This window comes from Littorina saxatilis, linkage group LG9 (genome assembly GCF_037325665.1).
Source record: "Littorina saxatilis isolate snail1 linkage group LG9, US_GU_Lsax_2.0, whole genome shotgun sequence".
Lineage (NCBI taxonomy): Eukaryota > Metazoa > Mollusca > Gastropoda > Littorinimorpha > Littorinidae > Littorina > Littorina saxatilis.
The window spans coordinates 3,580,867-3,587,809 of NC_090253.1; positions in this window are offsets into that span (position 1 = coordinate 3,580,867).

Genomic DNA, 6,943 nt, shown 5'->3' on the forward strand with positions numbered 1-6,943 from the left:
ACAAGAGTAGTTCCCCTTCTTTTAACGCAGTTTCTTCGACAACACTGATTGCAATCCGACGGTCAGTTTTCAACAATATTTCATTTTATAAACAGATCACACGCAACCAAATGCACACATCTCATCAATTTAAACAACATAAAGCGGTTTCATACACTATTTTCCCCAAAACAATGAACTTCATACAGTAATTAACGTTGGAACACGGGTGCAAAAGTTCGTCTGCTAGTCCCATTTGACGAAAGAACATTATCCTAAACTATACTAAAACATAAACAGAACACACAATATCTGCCTTTACCGCCACAGCAGAATAACAGCATATCTGTGTACTTGATTTTAGTCTAAAACAGGGAAACTGACAAGAAGTGTTAACAGAATGGAATGATTTGCACGGAACTATACAACCGCGCATTAATCGATCGCCTGCGCAGGTTGACTGGTTGAGTGATTCGGATTCGATCAAACTTTCGCACAAAAACTCCTGTTTTCTTTGAATAACTGAAGAAAGGAGGAATAAAGAGGTTACACACCTCGTCTCAGTGATTATTAAAAATAATGGTCTCAGTTCGCGGTCATGAAAAAGCTCGCTGAAGCTCGCATTTTTCATGATCCGCCAACTTCGACCATTATTTTTAATAATCACTGAGACTCGGCATGTAACCTCTACATATCGCGCGTATTCCGTGGGTACAGTTCTAAGCGCAGGGATTTATTTATTTATTTTTTTATTTTTATTTTATGCAATTTATATCGCGCACATATTCAAGGCGCAGGGATTTATTTATGCCGTGTGAGATGGAATTTTTTTACACAATACATCACGCATTCACATCGGCCAGCAGATCGCAGCCATTTCGGCGCATATCCTACTTTTCACGGCCTATTATTCCAAGTCACACGGGTATTTTGGTGGACATTTTTATCTATGCTTATACAATTTTGCCAGGAAAGACCCTTTTGTCAATCGTGGGATCTTTAACGTGCACACCCCAATGTAGTGTACAACGAAGGGACCCCGGTTTTTCGTCTCATCCGAAAGACTAGCACTTGAACCCACCACCTAGTTTAGGAAAGGGGGGAGAAAATTGCTAACGCCCTGACCCAGGGTCGACCTCGCAACCTCTCGCTCACCCAGCCCACATGTGCAGCAAGAGCAAGAGTCGCGCGGAACCAATCTGCTAGCACCTGAGAGAATAATAACAAGTTCATATGACGGCTTACTAGTGCCAAAACCTCATAATTGTAATTATCAAGGGAAAATTAGTAATTTTCCCTTGATAATTACTAATTTTTAGTTTTGGCTCACTTCCTGACGGATTACTAGTGCCAAAACTAAAAATTAGTAATTTTCCCGTGAAAATGAGTAACTAACAGGTGAAAACAGTAACTGACAGCGTTAATTAGTAATTATCAAGTGATAATGGGTAACCCCAGGTTTTGGCACTAGTAAGCCGTCATAGGGCTTACTAGTGCCAAAACCTCATAATTGTAATTATCAAGGGAAAATTATTAATTTTCCCTTGATAATTACCATTTTCACGTGTTAATTACTAATTTTCCCGGAAAAATTACTAACTTTCACCTGTTAATGACTAATTTTTAGTTTTGGCTCACTTCCTGACGGATTGCTACTGCCAAAACTAAACATTAGTCATTTTCCCGTGAAAATAACTAATTATCCCGTGAAAATGAGTAACTAACGAGTGAAAACAGTAACTGACAGCGTTAATTAGTAATTATCACGTGATAATGAGTAACCCCAGGTTTTGGCACTAGTAAGCCGTCATAAGTTCAAATGAACAAGCAACTTTCATTCCCAAGCTTGCGTCCTTTACTTCTCAGATCTTAAAATCGCGCTCTGCCTTATTTTATCAGATTTTGTCTTAACTCATTGTCTCCCAGGTACGGATATATCCGTACCCTCTCATATGGCTCTATCTAACCTGGTACGGATATATCCGTACACACAGTCACTTCAGTCACTTCCTGTAACGTCGATCTAACGCCTACATTCCATCGTGTTGATACACAGTTTCTGCACAGTTACTACAATTCTGAGTGACCTGCTGCAGCACAGCTGGTCTCAGCTAAAAAAAAAACTTGGTCAACATAGGTGGGGTAGAAAGTGTTAAAACAGGTAAGAATCTGATATGGGCCTCATTTTTTTCAGATGTTATCTTAAAATAGGTAAGATTCTGCATGGACACGTGATATTAAAAGGCAGATTAGGTTGCCTGCATACATTTTGCATCTACTTCTTTTCTTATTGTTGCTGAAGTCTGGCTCTCTCCTAAAGTTTTTTTTTTTATCCAAGTATTGACTGAATGTAAAAGCAGCGACAACTTCTTTTTAGATGATCACGAACACAGAAAAAGACAGAGAACGAAAGTCACGATAATCACAAAGACGAAAAACTGACAATAATCTGACAAGAAACAAAACACAAAACAAGCACATACACAGACCAATACAAACACAGACAAAAACATAGTGAAAAGAATCACTTACCAGCAAAACGACGGCCCAGAATCATATACTCCTCAAAATAAGAACGTCGACGTACCGTACGGCTTCTCAAGACCACTAAAACTCTCGTATCTCTAGAACCACCAAATCAACAACTCTTCTTTCAACACTTCACACCTTCATTCAAGTTTATCTTTAAAACAGGAAACGTCCTTATCAGCAAACTTAAGAATTCTTCTTAAAAGTGTCGAACGTCACACCTTTATTTAACCCCAAAAGAAGAATCTTCATAATCTCCAGTAGCGCAAACTCAAGAGTTATTCTTGGAACAACTCGTTACACCTTCATTTAACCCCAAAAGAAGAATCTTCCGAATCTCCAGTGGCACAAATTCAACACTTCTTCTTAAAACAATTTCTCCACACTCTCTTGAAACCCCAAATTAGGAAAACTTTCTTCATTCAAGTGAAATATCGTCTTACAAAAGCAAGGACCTAACACACACAAGCATGCGCGTCTTCTATCCATCAGGCACACACACAATGAGAGAAAATTGCTCTCAATCACCAAACCCAGCCCCTGTGCAAACAGTTGATGATAAATGTTTATCTCTGAAGGCTCGCGCTAGCTGTGCGGGTAATATATTATGATAAACCCCTCTCCTTCTCTCTGTGTGTTCAGTCTTGGTTATGAGGTCACTTTGTTGTCTCGGTGATCAGCGCTGCTCTTTATTGTGTCTGACAAGTTATGAAAGCTAACTTTACCTGCGTCCAGACAAACTCGCAACACTTTGCGGAGGAATTTGTTAATGGCTTAAACACTATTTCTTGATACAGTGCCCACGCCACCCCCCTCGCCATAACATTGTAAGACCTCCAATAAGCTAGTTCCCTCCCCCTTATGTCCGTGTGGCAAGAATCAGACAGCATCCTGCAGGCTTGTCCATACCACAGTGCTCTGAGGGACACCATCTGGTCAGAGGAGACAGCGCTACAAAAGAAGCTATACGGCCCCAGAGAGGACTTGGAGAGGACAGCACGTTTCGCCCTGCAGTCCGGACTGACGATCTAACAGCGAACGACAAGAAGAAGAAGACCTCCAAAGATCTTAGAAACTCAGCTTTTGAAAAGGGAAGAAGTCTTACAAACGAAGGTGTATTTTAATTGTTCTTCTTTCTTTGTATTCCATATTGTTTTTGTTTTGGTTAGTATTAATTTGCTTGCTTGTTTGTTTGTTTTTTTTCAAGTTATAGACGTTTACTACAAGTTCAAGGAAACCACCACATGCTGTTCCATGGGACAAGAGAATCTTCCAACTTGTACAATCGCAAAAAATCAACATTCTGAAAGGTACCTGTCGGTCATCCAGCACAAAAAGTAGCCAGCCTGCATCTGTATAGTGGTTGTACAAATGGGGCAATAATCTTATCCCAGCCTTAAAAAGCCTGAATAGACGTGTGCTGGTTTACACGTTGGTTTAAACGGGTGGCAGTGTATCTTTAACTGATACTGTTCTTACGAACACTTAAAAATACTGAAACGCTGCGAGAGAGAGAGCGACCAATGTCCTATCTTTGTTGTGCTTTGTCGTAACACAACAAGAGAGCGTGTTTTCATACACGCACGGACGTTTGCGAGATATTCTATTTTCTCACGATGCACTCGAACTCTTGAGCAATCTTCATTGACCCTAAAGATACTAGTGTCATAGTAGGGCTGATAACCCCGGCAGCCTCCACACAGTATTTAAGGGTTAAAGATACATGTCTTCGTGCGCATAACATCACGTAAATTACTACAGATCGCCAAGGTTTTGACATAGAAGAGTATGATAGCATCTTCAAACCTAAAGCCACACCCGTTGTCATGACAACAGTTCGACTCACCATCTAAGATCTGGGCAGGATTCTACATGGGGCCAGCTTTATGAGGGCGGTGCCCAACTCCTCTCCCGGGTACATGACATAAGCTCGAACGACAAATTAATGCTCGAACGACAAAACCTCGAACGACAAAACCTCGAATGGACAAAAGCTCACTGCGACAAATGCTCGACGCGACAAAAGCTCGATGCGAAAAAAGATCGAACGTGTCTGTGCGTGTCCTTCTCAGTGTTATTTAGCTTGTCTGGGTTTTTGTTTTTGTTTTTTAATCTGTCAGAGAGAGAGAGAGAGAGAGAGAGAGAGAGAGAGAGAGAGAGAGAGAGAGAGAGAGAGAGAGAGAGAGAGAGAGAGAGAGAGAGAGAGAGAGAGAGAAAGAGAAAGAGAGAGAGAGAGAGAGAGAGAGAAGAACGAAGAGAGAAAAAAGAAGGGGGACGATCGTGTCGGGGTTTATATGTGTCATTGTTATTGTTTTAATTGGGAATGACTGTTTGTCTGGAAAAAGGATTAGGTAAAGCGGCACGCGGCACGGGCAAATTGACGACTGTTTGTTTGCTTGCTGTGAGTATCAATTCAGAGAAAAAAAAGTTTCTCCGAGTCAACAGTGTGACCACTGTGATCAGACATTATTGAAACTATCATGCACAGTCGGAGCTGAGTTGTTATTTCCACTCGTGTGTCGGCTTCACAAAAGGGAAAGCCTCTGTTATGTTTGGACGGCTTCACTTACCATGTGGATGCAAAGAAAGACAAAAAGATCTACTGGAAGTGCACACAATCAAGGGACAAATGCCGAGGACGAGTAATATCTTGTGAAACTGCAGACGGATCACCTGCAGACGCAGCCGTGTGTGTGTGTGTGTGTGTAATCCAGCAGCGTACTTAAAAGAACAGCAAGAACAACAACAACAACAACAACAACAACAACAACAACCTAACAACAAAAAACAACGCGTTAAGCGATATCAAACAATTTAGTCAATTTGTTGCTCGAAACTAAAATATGAACACTAAAAAACAGCCATATATGACGTCATATAAACAGTTTTGACAACATCGCTCTACACAAGATTAGCAACATGTGTGTGTGTCATCGTTTGAGCTTTTGTCGCATCGAGCTTTTGTCGCGTCGAGCATTTGTCGCATCGAGCATTTGTCCATTCGAGATTTTGTCGTTCGAGCTTTTGTCGCATCGAGCTTATGTCGCGTCGAGCTTTTGTCGCATCGAGCTTTTGTCGCATCGAGCTTTTGTCCATTCGAGCTTTTGTCGTTCGAGCTTTTGTCGTTCGAGCTTTTGTCGTTCGAGCTTATGTCGGACACCGTCCTCTCCCTTGCTGCCTCTCCGGTACCCATGTCCAGAAATGGCTTTAAGAGCGTTCTTAATACTGGCTACACGCAAAATTTTCAGAGCAACTTAAATGGGAGGAAGAAAACATTTGGATGAATTGGTTGAATGTGGGTAAAGGACTTTAAATGGTCAAAAACTGCGCACTTATCAGTAGGGAGTTATTTTCAACGGCAAAAACACCATTTACATTCAGCCACTGTTGATTCCTCCATCATCAAAATTCTCACACCTCTCAAAATATTGTGATGGGCTAAGAGAGTAGCTAGGCAATGGTTCAAAGACAAAATGGGGGAGCGAAAAGTATAAGCAACACTTCGCGAGCTCTCCAACTGCCCAATTCGCTTTAGTACTTCTGATGCCTATCTCGAGTTAGTTCCTGTATTACTTTGTTACAAACCGTCGCGGTCGAGAAACAACAGACCGGTAGAGAATTTTGCCATGCATTACCCGTAATGGTTAGGAAGGTCATGGCGTGAACTTGTAACGAGTCGGCTTGGGTGTGACATGCATGGTATGGATTTTGTTTTCAAAATAGAAAAATGGTAGAAAAATATTACGAGTGTTGCCTAAATGCGGATTATTTACGCAACAAGCAGCAGCGCCGCAGTGTCAAAATGCCGTCGATGTGATCGTTTGAGTTGATAAATAAATGAGTGAGTGAGCGAATACATTGTGTATATGTTTGTTTGCGTCTGTGAAAGTGTCTGTGAATTTGTTGCTGTTTCTCTTTTAACTCGTTCATGGGTTCTATTTTCGGTATATGTTATCTCTCTGCCCTGTTTTTCTCTTTCTTTCTCTCTTTCTTTCTTTATTTTTTTCAATGTTATCTTTCGCTGTTTCTTTTCTTCTAATCGCCGAACTGCATTTTAAAGTTACACTAACCGCCATGGTTCAAAACAGCGTACAAAACGCACGTCACAATTACCCAGTTATAAATCGTCTGCAGCATAAGACTCGAAAATATCTCTGTGTTCACCATAAACATGACGAACGACTACAACATACACTCATTGTTTAGGCCCAAAAAAAATAGGTCTGTTTACGGTAACATAGGCCAAAAAAATAGGGTCGGTAGGTCGGGATTTTTTTTTTCTCCCAAAAACCATATTTTTACGTTATTTTGCACACAAAAAAAACCAAAAAAAAAAGTGTGTTTGTTTTTTTCCCCCAAATGCCAAACAAAAGTCTGGGGTCGCGCGAAAAAAATAGGGTCGGTCGGGTTACCGTAAACAGACTATTTTTTTTTT